This window comes from Pan paniscus, chromosome 18, assembly GCF_029289425.2.
Source record: "Pan paniscus chromosome 18, NHGRI_mPanPan1-v2.0_pri, whole genome shotgun sequence".
NCBI classification, from domain to species: Eukaryota; Metazoa; Chordata; class Mammalia; order Primates; family Hominidae; genus Pan; species Pan paniscus.
The window spans coordinates 17,565,487-17,584,593 of NC_073267.2; the positions used below are offsets into that span (position 1 = coordinate 17,565,487).

The following is a 19,107-nucleotide window of genomic DNA, read 5'->3' on the forward strand; positions in this document are numbered from 1 at the left end:
CACACACACAGGCAGTAAGATGATATAGATAAGGACATCATCACTCGGTTTCGGATGTTAAAATGTCTAGGTGGGTTAGGGGTGATTTGAGATCACACAACCTTGTGGCACAAAGAGGAATTCCCAGGCCAGAGGGAGACATTTTATTGCCATGTTATGATCTTATCATTGAGTTGAAAGGCAATCTTGTTTCATTTTGGATTCTTTCTTATGTTTATGTCTTATAAGGGCACTTTGAATTTCCAAGCAAATAATAATTTTGAATTAGCTTTTAATCATTGACTTCTAGCACAGTTATATGATCAGAAACATGCTGTGTGATTGGATTGCTCTCAAACATATTGAGATTTGCTGGAACAAAATAAGTCAGGTTAATTTTTGTAAATGTACCATGCCTGCTTAAAATGAATGTATGTACATTTGTTCCTGAGATACAGGTTGATGGGCGGATGGCTACATGGATGTGATGGAGATGTTTTACTATCGGGACCTTCCGCATCCTGCTGATGTTTTGTTGCTTAAGATATGAATGGCTGAGCGGAGGCTGTAAACCCTGGCACTCTGCTTGGGTATGAGGTTCTTCCTGCCATCCTGCCATCATTTGTTTTTTATGTTTTGTCGCCAAAAGTGACCTTGAGGAACCCTGGGAGCTCAGGAAGGAAGGAGCGCCCAGAAGCAGGGACAGGGAGCTGGTTGGGGAGGACCAGAAATCAGGTTTGTGAAGGTTCCAGAGAGGACCTGGCCTTGGGAGGAGCGTGGGGGACTGAGATGGGGGAGGGGTCATTGGAATGATGCGGGCGCTACTTGGAATGTCCATTGTGAGGCACCACCGGGGTCATCAGGGATTGGTGGAGAGGGAGTATGAAGCCCCAGGGTTGCTAAGGGAGGGCCCAGACCGAAGAAGGTTTGGTGGAAAGCAGAACCTTAGTCTCCCTCTAATTGCTCCTAAGCCTCAACGCTCCCTTGCCCCGCGTGTCCTGTTGCTTCCCTGATCTTCTCCGTGACCTGTAGCTAAGCCTTCCACCAGCGCTTGAGTACTTAATTTGAACCGGATCCTTTCCCAGACCCTTTCTTCTTCTCCTCCTCCTCCTCCACCTCCTCCAGGTGCCCAACAGCCCCCTTCTCCTCCTTTCCCTTCCCTTACTTCCCCCCTTCCCCTCCCCTTCCCCTCCCCTTACTTCCCCCCTTCCCCTCCCCTTCCCCTCCCCTTCCCCTCCCCTTCCCCTCCCCCTCCCCTTCCCCTCCCCCTCCCCTCCCCTCCCCTTCCCCAACTCAGATCCGGCCCCCGGTCCCCGTCCCGTTCCCTCCCCCCTGCCCTAAGCCACCTCCACCTCTGTCCTGGCCGCCTCAGGGCGCCTGAAAGGACCAGGACATGCGGGTGCTGTGGCTGCTCTTTTGGCTCCTCTTTTGGCTCCTGCTGGCATTTAGCAGCCATCAGTCCACCTGTGTGAGTGGACGGGTGCTGTGGCTGCTCTTTCGGCTCCTCTTTTGGCTCCTGCTGGGATTTATCAGCCATCAGTCCACCTGTGTGAGTAGACGCTGGACCCGCGGGGTTTCTTCCTTTTTACTGGGCTGTGTCACGCGGCATGAAATGACACAGCTCAGGCCTGTAATCCCAGCACTTTAGGGGGCCGAGGTGGGCAGATCACTTGAGTCCAGGAGTTGAAGACTAGCCAGGGCATCATAGCAAAACCCCATCTCTACAAAAAATTCCAAAAAAGATTAGTCGGGCCTGGTGGTGCGTACCTGTTATCCCAGTTACTGGAGAGGCTGAGGTGGGAGGATCGCTTGGGCCCAGGAGCTGGCCGTTGCAGTGAGCCGAGATGGCCCCGCTGCACTCTTGTCTCTAACAAACAAAACGGACCAAAACGAAGTGAAATGTCATTTGATTTGTGTCATCTGGTTTGATGACTTTTTTTTTTTTTAGACAGAGCTGGAGTGCAGTGGCAAGATCTCGGCTCACTGCAACCTCCGCTTCCGGGGTTCAAGCAATTGTCCCGCCTCAGCCTCCTGAGTAGCTCTGATTACAACGCCTGGCTAATTTCTGTATTTTTAGTAGCGACGGGGTTTCACCATGTTCGCCAGGATAGTCTCCATCTCTTCACCTCGTGATCCGCCTGCCTCGGCCTCCCAGTGCTGGGATTACAGGCGTGAGCCACCGCGCCTGGCCAAACTATATAACCTTAAGTGTAAGTTTACTAACTTTGGAAAGTACATACACCAGCATAAACCAACCCCCTTTCAAGATCTACATTATTTTATTTATTTATTTATTTTTTTGAGACAGTTTCTCCCTTGTTGCCGAGGCTGGAGTGCAATGGGGCAATATCAGCTCACCGCAACCTCTGCTTCCCAGATTCGAGCGATTCTCCTGCCTCAGCCTCCCGAGTGGCTGGGATTACAGACATGTGCCACCACTCCCAGCTAATTTTGTATTTTTAGTAGAGATAGGGTTTCTCCATGTTGGTCAGGCTGGTTTTGAACTCCCGACCTCAGGTGATCCGCCCGCCTCGGCCTCCCAAAGCATTGGGATTACAGGCATGAACCACCGTGCCCAGCCAAGATCTACACTATTATGTCACCCCAGAAAGTGAACTCTCACTCTTCCCAGCCAGTCTCTTTCTTATCCTAGGTTAGCTTGCTTATTCTGGAATTTCGTGTATACAGATGCATGCCATGCCATAGGTACTCTTTTGTGTCTGCTTTATTCTGCTCAACACCATGTTTCTGAAATCATGACCATTGTTGTATGGTTCTCTAAGTCCATCATTTCCATTTCAGACTCAGCATATGCTGAGTTCAACCTGTTGAAGGGCTATCTCTGTTTAATTCACCATCTTGAAAGAAACATTTAAAATTGAGATGTTTTCAAGAATATATAGTTAAATCCTGAGGAATCGATGTAGAAATGTTATCGTCTTCACTCACATAAGAGTCTAATGGAATTAATGTCAACAATCTTAGAGAAATCCCACACTATTCATGCCATTTTCATGATCTCCATCTTGGTAATTTTTTTTTTTTTTTTTTTTTTGAGACAGAGTCTCGCTCTGTCACCCAGGCTGAAGTGCAGTGGTGCGATCTCGGCTCACTGCAACCTCTGCCTCCCGGGTTCAAGTGATTCTTCTGCCTCAGCCTCCCAAGTAGCTGGAACTATAGGCGGGTGCCACCATGCCCTGCTAATTTTTTGTATTTTTAGTAGAGATTGGTTTCACCGTGTTAGCTAGGATGGTCTCAATCTCCTGATCTCGCGGTCCACCCACCTCGGCTTCCCAAAGTGCTGGGATTGCAGGCGTGAGCCACCACGCCCGGCCCACCTTGTTAATTTTTAAGCACTAAAATTCGATACTTATTTGTGAATGAAGTAATCTCTTCATTGTATTTTTTTTTTTTTTTTAACTTATGCTGAGCTTTAAATGACAAAGATTCATATAATCCAAGAGAGAAGTATTATTTAGAGGGATTCTTTTACCATGTGATATATAATAAATGCATCCAATGTTATACATCAATTTAAAAAACAAGTAAATAACTAAAGAAAAGATAACTACTGGCCAGGTGCAGTGGCTCACACTTGTATTCCCAGCACTTTGGGAGGCCGAGGCAGGTGGATCATGAGGTCAGGAGTTGGAGACCAGCCTGGCCAAGATGGTGAAACCCTGTTTCTACTAAAAATACAAAAATTAGCCGAGCGTGGTGGCAGGCGCCTGTAATCCCAGTTACTCAGTAGCTGAGGCAGGAGAATCGCTTGAACCCGGGAGGCGGAGGTTGCAGTGAGCTGAGATCATGCCACTGCAATCTAGCCTGGGTGACAGAGCAAGACTTTGTCTCAAAACAAAAAGAAAAGGAAAGATAATTACTTTATACTTAGCTTGTCTTAGCCATGAGTGACGGGCTGCATGTGGCCCAGGACAGTTTTGAATGCAGTTCAGCACAAATTTGTAAACTTTCTTAAAACATTAGGAGATTTTGGCCAGGTACAGTGGCTCATGCCTGTAATCCCAGCACTTTGGGAGGCTGAGGCGGGCAGATTACCTGAGGTCAGGAGTTCGAGACCACCCTGGCCAACATGGCAAAACCCCATCTCCACAAAAAATAAAAAAATTTGCTGAGTGCACTGTCAGGCACCTGTACTCCCAGCTACTCAGGAGGCTGAGGCAGGAGAATCACTTGAACCTGAGAGGCAGAGGTTGCAGTGAGCCGAGAGCACACCACTGCACTCCAGCCTGGGTGACAGAGTGAGACCCCATCTCAAAAAGAAACAACAAACAAAAACAAAAACAAAAACAAAAACAATGGCCGGGCACGGTGGTTCACACCTGTAATCCCAGCACTTTGGGAGGCCGAGGCAGGCAGATCGCCTGTCGGGAGTTGAAGGCCAGACTGGCCAACATGGTGAAACCTCATCTCTACTAAAAATACAAAAATTAGTCGGGCGTGGTGGCAGAGACCTGTAATCTCAGCTGCTCGGGAGGCTGAGGGAGGAGAATGGCTTGAGCCCAGGAGCTGGAGGTTGCAGTGAGCTGAGATTGCACCACTGCACTCCAGCCTGGGCGACTGAGTGGAGCGGAACTCTGTCTCAAAAAAAAAAAAAAAAGAGGTTTTTTTAAGATCATCAGCTGTTGTTAGTGTCAGTGTATGTTATGTGTGGCTCAAGACAACTTTGCTTCTTTTAATATAGGCAGGGAAGTCAAAAGATTGGATATCCCTGCTTTATACCAAGAAAGACAACACCCCACATTTGCAATGCCTAAAAACACTACCAGCCATCTGAAAAACATGAGACTTCTCTAACTTCTGTTCTTTTTTGTAGCAGTGGAATCCCACGGTGATATCTGAGGGATGTGGTTACCTTTTGGAGGAGGTTGACGGTTTCTAAGGATGATTCTTTCTGAGTGAAATATTGTCAGTGTCATTGACCTTTTCATTATTTCAACTATTATTATTCCAGGTTATCAATACTCTGGCTGACCTTCGTCATCGTGGGACTGACTTTGGTGGAAGTCTTTGGTTACTTATCATTACTGTGTTTCTGAGAAGTTATAAATTTGCCATCTCCCTCCGCACAAGTTACCTTTCTGTGAGTATACTAACTTTCTGTAGAGGTATACTTGTAATCACAAATAAGAATAAGTTATATGAAACAATTCACGTTTCTGGACTTCATTATGAATATGTGGTTTTACCCCAAAAATCAGGGAAATGATTTATTAGCATAAGAAATATGAAAATATCTGCCATTTACATTATGAAAATTAAATAGGTCGGTGTTTAATAGAATGTCAACAGAGCTTTTGGTCAAAAATAAGTTTTTTTAACCTTTGTGCTATTTGTCACAAATGGAGTATGAGGTTTCGTCACTTAAATAGGAAAGTCTTTCTAAACTCTTCTGCTTTATAGTTCTATCGTATGGGTGGAAGGAAAACTTCCAATCTCCACTCTGAAGATTCACTGCAGAAATGAGCTGACAACAGACAGCTTAACAGGAAAAGAAAAACATAGAACAGGCATAAACATGGGAACCAGCTGAAAAATGAGACTGCTAGAAGGGCTGGATGGTTGATGCTTAAAGAGCACCCTCTTCTGAGGGGAGAGGGAGATAGATGGAGATGTAGGCCATTTAGAGGGGCAGCAAATGATTTTTAGGGGAAATGAAAGAGCCCAAGGAACAAACAGTTGGCCTGAGACAAAGTTCCTCTGAGGTCATAGGGACGAGGTGACAAACTGCCGGAAGGTGAAGGGCAGAACTGCACTGGGTCTCATGATGCAGAGAAAGCCCCAGAGAATCTCTTAGAACTGCCCTCCAAGAGAATCAATGAAAAGTGTGTCTGGGCAGGGTAATTTTGAATGACATCATTCAAAGTGCATGTTCCCACTTGCAACTGGAGAGAGATCAGTATGTCAAAAGTCTGTACTTGGTAAGAATTTGGCTGCTAAGTTGTGCCATAATTTGTCTTTTGAGCCTTTTTTCCTTTGGGGAAGTTGAGCTCTACATTTTGTCTTGCCATTCATGACAGTAAAAATGTGGCCGTCTGGGGGCTGAACCTCCTTCTGAACAATGATCCAAGATAAAAGTACTAATACCACAATGCTTTTTTATATTCAAGGGAAGAGGAAGTATGTTTCAGTTTTACCGCCTAGATAATTACACGTCATTTGGCACTGCCTTTCAAGATATGTAGAAAACAGAAAATATATGAGTTATGAAGATATCTAGGCACATTTAACATTCTCTGTGCCACTTAGTCCTGAACAGAGAATTTTCGGTATAAATTGGAGGAAGCTTTTTTTTTTTTTTTTTTTTTTTTTTCTTTTCTCACTCCCAAGACGTGTCTCCCTCTGTTGCCCAGGCTGGAGTATAATGGTGTGAGCTCGGCTCACTGCAACCTCCACCTCCTGGCTTCAAGTGATTCCCCTGCCTCAGCCTCTCAAGTAGCTGGGATTACAGGTGCCCACCACCATGCCCAGCTAATTTTTGTATTTTTAGTAGAGTCGGGGTTTTACCATGTTGGCCAGGCTAGTCTCAAAACCCGACCTCAAATGATCCACCCGCCTCAGCCTCCCAAAGTGCTGGGATTACAAGCGTGAGCCACCACGTGAGCCAGGGGAAGTTTTTAAATTTACCACTTTTTAACAATTCCATTTAGGAAAGTTCAGTTGAGCTGTTGGACTTGGACAACTTTGCACCTCTCATCTTTGTCCTTGTCATCTAGTCATCTATACCATTACCTCCTAAGCAGGGACATCATGGGTGCCATGAAGCATTCATGCGTGATGGCATTTCTTTGCCTCTCATTTCTTCGTGTGTTTGACATTTCTCCTAGCTCCAAACTGGGCCAGCTACCTTTCCTATGAAATCTAGCAGTAGCTGTGGGATAGACGTGGTTGCTCTTCTCATCTTTTTAGATTACCCATTGCTTCTCTCGAAATCCTAGTACATGATTTTTTTTTGATCCTATGTGCAGAAATCAGGAAAAAACAAATTCTACAAAGAATTTGAAAGATATTATTTCAGGCCAGGTGTGGTGGCTCATGCCTGTAATCCCAGCACTTTGGGAGGCTGAGGCAGGTGGATCACTTGAGGTCAGCAGTTCAAGACCAGATGGGCCAACATAGTGAAATCCCATCTCTACTAAAAAGACAAAAATTAGCCAGGCATGGTAGCAGGCACCTGTAATCCCAGCTACTTGGGAGGCCGAGGCACAAGAATCGCTTGAATCTGGGAGGTGGAGGTTGCCGTGAGCCACGGTAGCGCCACTGCACTTCAGCATGGTTGAGTGACACTCCGTCTCAAGAAAAAAGTCATTTCAATGACTACCTCAGGAGATTCATAGGTATCTGACCCACATCTGAGATGGGATTTGCATTGCATTTTAGCTATGATGAGAACAAATATTTAATGTCTTCGAAGATTAAAAGCATACTGTGATAATATGGAAATCTTGGTGGGAATTCAGTCATTAGTGAGAATGTTTTGCGTTAAGTTCAAACCGGCCTCAACGAAGCTGATGTGAGGGAAGGGAAAGTGAACTCTGAGTAGAGCAGGGACAGAAGAAAGATGCTCCAGTGCGGATCAGGAAGGAGCAGGGGGTGAAATGTTACAAATTCTAGAACTCAGAGAGCTGAAGGTAATTACTTCCTTTTCAGGTTGTGAAACATGTTAACCTGTGGTAAAATACTTACAAGATGATAATTACCATCTAACCGTGTTGAAGTGTGCAGTTCAGTTGTGTGAAGTATATTCATGTCATTTTTTTTTTTTTTTTTTGAGACGGAGTCTCACTCTGTCACCAGGCTGGAGTGCAGTGGTGGGATCTTGGCTCACTGCAACCTCTGCCTCCTGGGTTCAAGCAGTTCTCCTGCCTCAGCCTCCCGAGTAGCTGGGACTACAGGCGTGCGCCACCATGCTCAGCTAATTTTTGTATTTTTAGTAGAGACAGGGTTTCACCATGTTGGTCAGGCTGGTCTTGAACTCCTAACCTCGTGATCCGCCTGCCTCAGCCTCCCAAAGTGCTGGGATTACAGGCGTGAGCCACCATGCCCAGCGAAATCTAGGGCTGGAACATGGCTGCAGCATATAAATAGAATTGAATTCCATCGTTTTGTTAACCCTGTTTTTTGTTTGTTTGTAGTTGTTGCTGTTTTTGAGACACAGTCTCGCTCTGTCGCCTAGGCTGGAGTGCAGTGGTGCAATCTCGGCTCACGGCAGACTCTGCCTCCTGGGTTCAAACTATTCTCCTGCCTCAGCCTCCCAAGTAGGTGGGACTACAGGCGCCTACCACCACACCCGGCTAATTTTTGTATTTTATTAGAGACAGGGTTTCACCATATTGGCCAGGCTGGTCTGGAACTCCTGACCTTGTGATCCGCCCACCTCGGCCTCCCAAAGTGCTGGGATTACAGGCGTGAGCCACCACACCCAGCCCCTGTTTTGTTTTTGTTTTGCTTGTTTCTTAGGGTTGTTTTTCTATTTATGGTAAAGGCATTGGCTTTCCATTTGTAGCATCAATCGAATATTTCCTGTTAACAATAACCTTATGTCATAGTAAATGGTAAAGGGATTTAAAGCAGTGGTTTTCAGCTGCCAGAGGCCTGAGTGAGTTTGGGCACACTCTGTGTGATCGGGCAGAAGGCCTGTGGGAAGTTTAGCCGAGGACAGGGCCAGGAAAGGTGATGGACAGTGGGGGTCTGTCCTGGTCACCAGGCCCCTGGGTCCTGCCCACCTGCTTGGAGCTCCCCACCCATCACACACGATGCTGCCAAGCCCTCTGGGTATTGTGGGCAAATACCTTAGGAGAGAAGCTGATGAACTTTGTTTCTTGAAATGCACAGATTCCTTGGACATCCCTGAGAGATCAATCATGAAAGTCAACTTGGTTTTCTCCCCCTCATTTGGGTTCAGAATTTAAAGTCCACACACACAGGCAGTAAGATGATATAGATAAGGACATCATCACTCGGTTTCGGATGTTAAAATGTCTAGGTGGGTTAGGGGTGATTTGAGATCACACAACCTTGTGGCACAAAGAGGAATTCCCAGGCCAGAGGGAGACATTTTATTGCCATGTTATGATCTTATCATTGAGTTGAAAGGCAATCTTGTTTCATTTTGGATTCTTTCTTATGTTTATGTCTTATAAGGGCACTTTGAATTTCCAAGCAAATAATAATTTTGAATTAGCTTTTAATCATTGACTTCTAGCACAGTTATATGATCAGAAACATGCTGTGTGATTGGATTGCTCTCAAACATATTGAGATTTGCTGGAACAAAATAAGTCAGGTTAATTTTTGTAAATGTACCATGCCTGCTTAAAATGAATGTATGTACATTTGTTCCTGAGATACAGGTTGATGGGCGGATGGCTACATGGATGTGATGGAGATGTTTTACTATCGGGACCTTCCGCATCCTGCTGATGTTTTGTTGCTTAAGATATGAATGGCTGAGCGGAGGCTGTAAACCCTGGCACTCTGCTTGGGTATGAGGTTCTTCCTGCCATCCTGCCATCATTTGTTTTTTATGTTTTGTCGCCAAAAGTGACCTTGAGGAACCCTGGGAGCTCAGGAAGGAAGGAGCGCCCAGAAGCAGGGACAGGGAGCTGGTTGGGGAGGACCAGAAATCAGGTTTGTGAAGGTTCCAGAGAGGACCTGGCCTTGGGAGGAGCGTGGGGGACTGAGATGGGGGAGGGGTCATTGGAATGATGCGGGCGCTACTTGGAATGTCCATTGTGAGGCACCACCGGGGTCATCAGGGATTGGTGGAGAGGGAGTATGAAGCCCCAGGGTTGCTAAGGGAGGGCCCAGACCGAAGAAGGTTTGGTGGAAAGCAGAACCTTAGTCTCCCTCTAATTGCTCCTAAGCCTCAACGCTCCCTTGCCCCGCGTGTCCTGTTGCTTCCCTGATCTTCTCCGTGACCTGTAGCTAAGCCTTCCACCAGCGCTTGAGTACTTAATTTGAACCGGATCCTTTCCCAGACCCTTTCTTCTTCTCCTCCTCCTCCTCCACCTCCTCCAGGTGCCCAACAGCCCCCTTCTCCTCCTTTCCCTTCCCTTACTTCCCCCCTTCCCCTCCCCTTCCCCTCCCCTTACTTCCCCCCTTCCCCTCCCCTTCCCCTCCCCTTCCCCTCCCCTTCCCCTCCCCCTCCCCTTCCCCTCCCCCTCCCCTCCCCTCCCCCTCCCCAACTCAGATCCGGCCCCCGGTCCCCGTCCCGTTCCCTCCCCCCTGCCCTAAGCCACCTCCACCTCTGTCCTGGCCGCCTCAGGGCGCCTGAAAGGACCAGGACATGCGGGTGCTGTGGCTGCTCTTTTGGCTCCTCTTTTGGCTCCTGCTGGCATTTATCAGCCATCAGTCCACCTGTGTGAGTGGACGGGTGCTGTGGCTGCTCTTTCGGCTCCTCTTTTGGCTCCTGCTGGGATTTATCAGCCATCAGTCCACCTGTGTGAGTAGACGCTGGACCCGCGGGGTTTCTTCCTTTTTACTGGGCTGTGTCACGCGGCATGAAATGACACAGCTCAGGCCTGTAATCCCAGCACTTTAGGGGGCCGAGGTGGGCAGATCACTTGAGTCCAGGAGTTGAAGACTAGCCAGGGCATCATAGCAAAACCCCATCTCTACAAAAAATTCCAAAAAAGATTAGTCGGGCCTGGTGGTGCGTACCTGTTATCCCAGTTACTGGAGAGGCTGAGGTGGGAGGATCGCTTGGGCCCAGGAGCTGGCCGTTGCAGTGAGCCGAGATGGCCCCGCTGCACTCTTGTCTCTAACAAACAAAACGGACCAAAACGAAGTGAAATGTCATTTGATTTGTGTCATCTGGTTTGATGACTTTTTTTTTTTTTAGACAGAGCTGGAGTGCAGTGGCAAGATCTCGGCTCACTGCAACCTCCGCTTCCGGGGTTCAAGCAATTGTCCCGCCTCAGCCTCCTGAGTAGCTCTGATTACAACGCCTGGCTAATTTCTGTATTTTTAGTAGCGACGGGGTTTCACCATGTTCGCCAGGATAGTCTCCATCTCTTCACCTCGTGATCCGCCTGCCTCGGCCTCCCAGTGCTGGGATTACAGGCGTGAGCCACCGCGCCTGGCCAAACTATATAACCTTAAGTGTAAGTTTACTAACTTTGGAAAGTACATACACCAGCATAAACCAACCCCCTTTCAAGATCTACATTATTTTATTTATTTATTTATTTTTTTGAGACAGTTTCTCCCTTGTTGCCGAGGCTGGAGTGCAATGGGGCAATATCAGCTCACCGCAACCTCTGCTTCCCAGATTCGAGCGATTCTCCTGCCTCAGCCTCCCGAGTGGCTGGGATTACAGACATGTGCCACCACTCCCAGCTAATTTTGTATTTTTAGTAGAGATAGGGTTTCTCCATGTTGGTCAGGCTGGTTTTGAACTCCCGACCTCAGGTGATCCGCCCGCCTCGGCCTCCCAAAGCATTGGGATTACAGGCATGAACCACCGTGCCCAGCCAAGATCTACACTATTATGTCACCCCAGAAAGTGAACTCTCACTCTTCCCAGCCAGTCTCTTTCTTATCCTAGGTTAGCTTGCTTATTCTGGAATTTCGTGTATACAGATGCATGCCATGCCATAGGTACTCTTTTGTGTCTGCTTTATTCTGCTCAACACCATGTTTCTGAAATCATGACCATTGTTGTATGGTTCTCTAAGTCCATCATTTCCATTTCAGACTCAGCATATGCTGAGTTCAACCTGTTGAAGGGCTATCTCTGTTTAATTCACCATCTTGAAAGAAACATTTAAAATTGAGATGTTTTCAAGAATATATAGTTAAATCCTGAGGAATCGATGTAGAAATGTTATCGTCTTCACTCACATAAGAGTCTAATGGAATTAATGTCAACAATCTTAGAGAAATCCCACACTATTCATGCCATTTTCATGATCTCCATCTTGGTAATTTTTTTTTTTTTTTTTTTTTTTTTTTTTTTTTTGAGACAGAGTCTCGCTCTGTCACCCAGGCTGAAGTGCAGTGGTGCGATCTCGGCTCACTGCAACCTCTGCCTCCCGGGTTCAAGTGATTCTTCTGCCTCAGCCTCCCAAGTAGCTGGAACTATAGGCGGGTGCCACCATGCCCTGCTAATTTTTTGTATTTTTAGTAGAGATTGGTTTCACCGTGTTAGCTAGGATGGTCTCAATCTCCTGATCTCGCGGTCCACCCACCTCGGCTTCCCAAAGTGCTGGGATTGCAGGCGTGAGCCACCACGCCCGGCCCACCTTGTTAATTTTTAAGCACTAAAATTCGATACTTATTTGTGAATGAAGTAATCTCTTCATTGTATTTTTTTTTTTTTTTTAACTTATGCTGAGCTTTAAATGACAAAGATTCATATAATCCAAGAGAGAAGTATTATTTAGAGGGATTCTTTTACCATGTGATATATAATAAATGCATCCAATGTTATACATCAATTTAAAAAACAAGTAAATAACTAAAGAAAAGATAACTACTGGCCAGGTGCAGTGGCTCACACTTGTATTCCCAGCACTTTGGGAGGCCGAGGCAGGTGGATCATGAGGTCAGGAGTTGGAGACCAGCCTGGCCAAGATGGTGAAACCCTGTTTCTACTAAAAATACAAAAATTAGCCGAGCGTGGTGGCAGGCGCCTGTAATCCCAGTTACTCAGTAGCTGAGGCAGGAGAATCGCTTGAACCCGGGAGGCGGAGGTTGCAGTGAGCTGAGATCATGCCACTGCAATCTAGCCTGGGTGACAGAGCAAGACTTTGTCTTAAAACAAAAAGAAAAGGAAAGATAATTACTTTATACTTAGCTTGTCTTAGCCATGAGTGACGGGCTGCATGTGGCCCAGGACAGTTTTGAATGCAGTTCAGCACAAATTTGTAAACTTTCTTAAAACATTAGGAGATTTTGGCCAGGTACAGTGGCTCATGCCTGTAATCCCAGCACTTTGGGAGGCTGAGGCGGGCAGATTACCTGAGGTCAGGAGTTCGAGACCACCCTGGCCAACATGGCAAAACCCCACCTCCACAAAAAATAAAAAAATTTGCTGAGTGCACTGTCAGGCACCTGTACTCCCAGCTACTCAGGAGGCTGAGGCAGGAGAATCACTTGAACCTGAGAGGCAGAGGTTGCAGTGAGCCGAGAGCACACCACTGCACTCCAGCCTGGGTGACAGAGTGAGACCCCATCTCAAAAAGAAACAACAAACAAAAACAAAAACAAAAACAAAAACAATGGCCGGGCACGGTGGTTCACACCTGTAATCCCAGCACTTTGGGAGGCCGAGGCAGGCAGATCGCCTGTCGGGAGTTGAAGGCCAGACTGGCCAACATGGTGAAACCTCATCTCTACTAAAAATACAAAAATTAGTCGGGCGTGGTGGCAGAGACCTGTAATCTCAGCTGCTCGGGAGGCTGAGGGAGGAGAATGGCTTGAGCCCAGGAGCTGGAGGTTGCAGTGAGCTGAGATTGCACCACTGCACTCCAGCCTGGGCGACTGAGTGGAGCGGAACTCTGTCTCAAAAAAAAAAAAAAAAGAGGTTTTTTTAAGATCATCAGCTGTTGTTAGTGTCAGTGTATGTTATGTGTGGCTCAAGACAACTTTGCTTCTTTTAATATAGGCAGGGAAGTCAAAAGATTGGATATCCCTGCTTTATACCAAGAAAGACAACACCCCACATTTGCAATGCCTAAAAACACTACCAGCCATCTGAAAAACATGAGACTTCTCTAACTTCTGTTCTTTTTTGTAGCAGTGGAATCCCACGGTGATATCTGAGGGATGTGGTTACCTTTTGGAGGAGGTTGACGGTTTCTAAGGATGATTCTTTCTGAGTGAAATATTGTCAGTGTCATTGACCTTTTCATTATTTCAACTATTATTATTCCAGGTTATCAATACTCTGGCTGACCTTCGTCATCGTGGGACTGACTTTGGTGGAAGTCTTTGGTTACTTATCATTACTGTGTTTCTGAGAAGTTATAAATTTGCCATCTCCCTCCGCACAAGTTACCTTTCTGTGAGTATACTAACTTTCTGTAGAGGTATACTTGTAATCACAAATAAGAATAAGTTATATGAAACAATTCACGTTTCTGGACTTCATTATGAATATGTGGTTTTACCCCAAAAATCAGGGAAATGATTTATTAGCATAAGAAATATGAAAATATCTGCCATTTACATTATGAAAATTAAATAGGTCGGTGTTTAATAGAATGTCAACAGAGCTTTTGGTCAAAAATAAGTTTTTTTAACCTTTGTGCTATTTGTCACAAATGGAGTATGAGGTTTCGTCACTTAAATAGGAAAGTCTTTCTAAACTCTTCTGCTTTATAGTTCTATCGTATGGGTGGAAGGAAAACTTCCAATCTCCACTCTGAAGATTCACTGCAGAAATGAGCTGACAACAGACAGCTTAACAGGAAAAGAAAAACATAGAACAGGCATAAACATGGGAACCAGCTGAAAAATGAGACTGCTAGAAGGGCTGGATGGTTGATGCTTAAAGAGCACCCTCTTCTGAGGGGAGAGGGAGATAGATGGAGATGTAGGCCATTTAGAGGGGCAGCAAATGATTTTTAGGGGAAATGAAAGAGCCCAAGGAACAAACAGTTGGCCTGAGACAAAGTTCCTCTGAGGTCATAGGGACGAGGTGACAAACTGCCGGAAGGTGAAGGGCAGAACTGCACTGGGTCTCATGATGCAGAGAAAGCCCCAGAGAATCTCTTAGAACTGCCCTCCAAGAGAATCAATGAAAAGTGTGTCTGGGCAGGGTAATTTTGAATGACATCATTCAAAGTGCATGTTCCCACTTGCAACTGGAGAGAGATCAGTATGTCAAAAGTCTGTACTTGGTAAGAATTTGGCTGCTAAGTTGTGCCATAATTTGTCTTTTGAGCCTTTTTTCCTTTGGGGAAGTTGAGCTCTACGTTTTGTCTTGCCATTCATGACAGTAAAAATGTGGCCGTCTGGGGGCTGAACCTCCTTCTGAACAATGATCCAAGATAAAAGTACTAATACCACAATGCTTTTTTATATTCAAGGGAAGAGGAAGTATGTTTCAGTTTTACCGCCTAGATAATTACACGTCATTTGGCACTGCCTTTCAAGATATGTAGAAAACAGAAAATATATGAGTTATGAAGATATCTAGGCACATTTAACATTCTCTGTGCCACTTAGTCCTGAACAGAGAATTTTCGGTATAAATTGGAGGAAGCTTTTTTTTTTTTTTTTTTTTTTTTTTCTTTTCTCACTCCCAAGACGTGTCTCCCTCTGTTGCCCAGGCTGGAGTATAATGGTGTGAGCTCGGCTCACTGCAACCTCCACCTCCTGGCTTCAAGTGATTCCCCTGCCTCAGCCTCTCAAGTAGCTGGGATTACAGGTGCCCACCACCATGCCCAGCTAATTTTTGTATTTTTAGTAGAGTCGGGGTTTTACCATGTTGGCCAGGCTAGTCTCAAAACCCGACCTCAAATGATCCACCCGCCTCAGCCTCCCAAAGTGCTGGGATTACAAGCGTGAGCCACCACGTGAGCCAGGGGAAGTTTTTAAATTTACCACTTTTTAACAATTCCATTTAGGAAAGTTCAGTTGAGCTGTTGGACTTGGACAACTTTGCACCTCTCATCTTTGTCCTTGTCATCTAGTCATCTATACCATTACCTCCTAAGCAGGGACATCATGGGTGCCATGAAGCATTCATGCGTGATGGCATTTCTTTGCCTCTCATTTCTTCGTGTGTTTGACATTTCTCCTAGCTCCAAACTGGGCCAGCTACCTTTCCTATGAAATCTAGCAGTAGCTGTGGGATAGACGTGGTTGCTCTTCTCATCTTTTTAGATTACCCATTGCTTCTCTCGAAATCCTAGTACATGATTTTTTTTTGATCCTATGTGCAGAAATCAGGAAAAAACAAATTCTACAAAGAATTTGAAAGATATTATTTCAGGCCAGGTGTGGTGGCTCATGCCTGTAATCCCAGCACTTTGGGAGGCTGAGGCAGGTGGATCACTTGAGGTCAGCAGTTCAAGACCAGATGGGCCAACATAGTGAAATCCCATCTCTACTAAAAAGACAAAAATTAGCCAGGCATGGTAGCAGGCACCTGTAATCCCAGCTACTTGGGAGGCCGAGGCACAAGAATCGCTTGAATCTGGGAGGTGGAGGTTGCCGTGAGCCACGGTAGCGCCACTGCACTTCAGCATGGTTGAGTGACACTCCGTCTCAAGAAAAAAGTCATTTCAATGACTACCTCAGGAGATTCATAGGTATCTGACCCACATCTGAGATGGGATTTGCATTGCATTTTAGCTATGATGAGAACAAATATTTAATGTCTTCGAAGATTAAAAGCATACTGTGATAATATGGAAATCTTGGTGGGAATTCAGTCATTAGTGAGAATGTTTTGCGTTAAGTTCAAACCGGCCTCAACGAAGCTGATGTGAGGGAAGGGAAAGTGAACTCTGAGTAGAGCAGGGACAGAAGAAAGATGCTCCAGTGCGGATCAGGAAGGAGCAGGGGGTGAAATGTTACAAATTCTAGAACTCAGAGAGCTGAAGGTAATTACTTCCTTTTCAGGTTGTGAAACATGTTAACCTGTGGTAAAATACTTACAAGATGATAATTACCATCTAACCGTGTTGAAGTGTGCAGTTCAGTTGTGTGAAGTATATTCATGTCATTTTTTTTTTTTTTTTTTGAGACGGAGTCTCACTCTGTCACCAGGCTGGAGTGCAGTGGTGGGATCTTGGCTCACTGCAACCTCTGCCTCCTGGGTTCAAGCAGTTCTCCTGCCTCAGCCTCCCGAGTAGCTGGGACTACAGGCGTGCGCCACCATGCTCAGCTAATTTTTGTATTTTTAGTAGAGACAGGGTTTCACCATGTTGGTCAGGCTGGTCTTGAACTCCTAACCTCGTGATCCGCCTGCCTCAGCCTCCCAAAGTGCTGGGATTACAGGCGTGAGCCACCATGCCCAGCGAAATCTAGGGCTGGAACATGGCTGCAGCATATAAATAGAATTGAATTCCATCGTTTTGTTAACCCTGTTTTTTGTTTGTTTGTAGTTGTTGCTGTTTTTGAGACACAGTCTCGCTCTGTCGCCTAGGCTGGAGTGCAGTGGTGCAATCTCGGCTCACGGCAGACTCTGCCTCCTGGGTTCAAACTATTCTCCTGCCTCAGCCTCCCAAGTAGGTGGGACTACAGGCGCCTACCACCACACCCGGCTAATTTTTGTATTTTATTAGAGACAGGGTTTCACCATATTGGCCAGGCTGGTCTGGAACTCCTGACCTTGTGATCCGCCCACCTCGGCCTCCCAAAGTGCTGGGATTACAGGCGTGAGCCACCACACCCAGCCCCTGTTTTGTTTTTGTTTTGCTTGTTTCTTAGGGTTGTTTTTCTATTTATGGTAAAGGCATTGGCTTTCCATTTGTAGCATCAATCGAATATTTCCTGTTAACAATAACCTTATGTCATAGTAAATGGTAAAGGGATTTAAAGCAGTGGTTTTCAGCTGCCAGAGGCCTGAGTGAGTTTGGGCACACTCTGTGTGATCGGGCAGAAGGCCTGTGGGAAGTTTAGCCGAGGACAGGGCCAGGAAAGGTGATGGACAGTGGGGGTCTGTCCTGGTCACCAGGCCCCTGGGTCCTGCCCACCTGCTTGGAGCTCCCCACCCATCACACACGATGCTGCCAAGCCCTCTGGGTATTGTGGGCAAATACCTTAGGAGAGAAGCTGATGAACATTGTTTCTTGAAATGCACAGATTCCTTGGACATCCCTGAGAGATCAATCATGAAAGTCAACTTGGTTTTCTCCCCCTCATTTGGGTTCAGAATTTAAAGTCCACACACACAGGCAGTAAGATGATATAGATAAGGACATCATCACTCGGTTTCGGATGTTAAAATGTCTAGGTGGGTTAGGGGTGATTTGAGATCACACAACCTTGTGCCACAAAGAGGAATTCCCAGGCCAGAGGGAGACATTTTATTGCCATGTTATGATCTTATCATTGAGTTGAAAGGCAATCTTGTTTCATTTTGGATTCTTTCTTATGTTTATGTCTTATAAGGGCACTTTGAATTTCCAAGCAAATAATAATTTTGAATTAGCTTTTAATCGTTGACTTCTAGCACAGTTATATGATCAGAAACATGCTGTGTGATTGGATTGCTCTCAAACATATTGAGATTTGCTGGAACAAAATAAGTCAGGTTAATTTTTGTAAATGTACCATGCCTGCTTAAAATGAATGTATGTACATTTGTTCCTGAGATACAGGTTGATGGGCGGATGGCTACATGGATGTGATGGAGATGTTTTACTATCGGGACCTTCCGCATCCTGCTGATGTTTTGTTGCTTAAGATATGAATGGCTGAGCGGAGGCTGTAAACCCTGGCACTCTGCTTGGGTATGAGGTTCTTCCTGCCATCCTGCCATCATTTGTTTTTTATGTTTTGTCGCCAAAAGTGACCTTGAGGAACCCTGGGAGCTCAGGAAGGAAGGAGCACCCAGAAGCAGGGACAGGGAGCTGGTTGGGGAGGACCAGAAATCAGGTTTGTGAAGGTTCCAGAGAGGACCTGGCCTTGGGAGGAGCGTGGGGGACTGAGATGGAGGAGGGGTCATTGGAATGATGCGGGCGCTACTTGGAATGTCCATTGTGAGGCACCACCGGGGTCATCAGGGATTGGTGGAGAGGGAGTATGAAGCCCCAGGGTTGCTAAGGGAGGGCCCAGACCGAAGAAGGTTTGGTGGAAAGCAGAACCTTAGTCTCCCTCTAATTGCTCCTAAGCCTCAACGCTCCCTTGCCCCGCGTGTCCTGTTGCTTCCCTGATCTTCTCCGTGACCTGTAGCTAAGCCTTCCACCAGCGCTTGAGTACTTAATTTGAACCGGATCCTTTCCCAGACCCTTTCTTCTTCTCCTCCTCCTCCTCCACCTCCTCCAGGTGCCCAACAGCCCCCTTCTCCTCCTTTCCCTTCCCTTACTTCCCCCCTTCCCCTCCCCTTCCCCTCCCCTTACTTCCCCCCTTCCCCTCCCCTTCCCCTCCCCTTCCCCTCCCCTTCCCCTCCCCCTCCCCTTCCCCTCCCCCTCCCCTCCCCTCCCCCTCCCC

At 46.3% G+C, this 19,107-nt stretch overlaps 1 long non-coding RNA gene across 2 annotated transcripts; it reads left to right on the forward strand.

Annotated features, from left to right (window-relative positions):
- Positions 1-2,056: 2,056 nt before the first annotated feature.
- LOC129394154 (uncharacterized) lies at positions 2,057-18,501 on the forward strand. Of its 2 annotated transcripts, XR_010110501.1 has the most exons (4): positions 2,057-2,189; positions 4,952-5,080; positions 13,877-14,005; positions 18,467-18,501. It is a non-coding gene; the product is annotated as an uncharacterized LOC129394154 (long non-coding RNA). The 2 variants fall into 2 exon arrangements; XR_010110502.1 differs by lacking the exons at positions 2,057-2,189; positions 4,952-5,080 and adding an exon at positions 10,970-11,102.
- Positions 18,502-19,107: the final 606 nt, after the last annotated feature.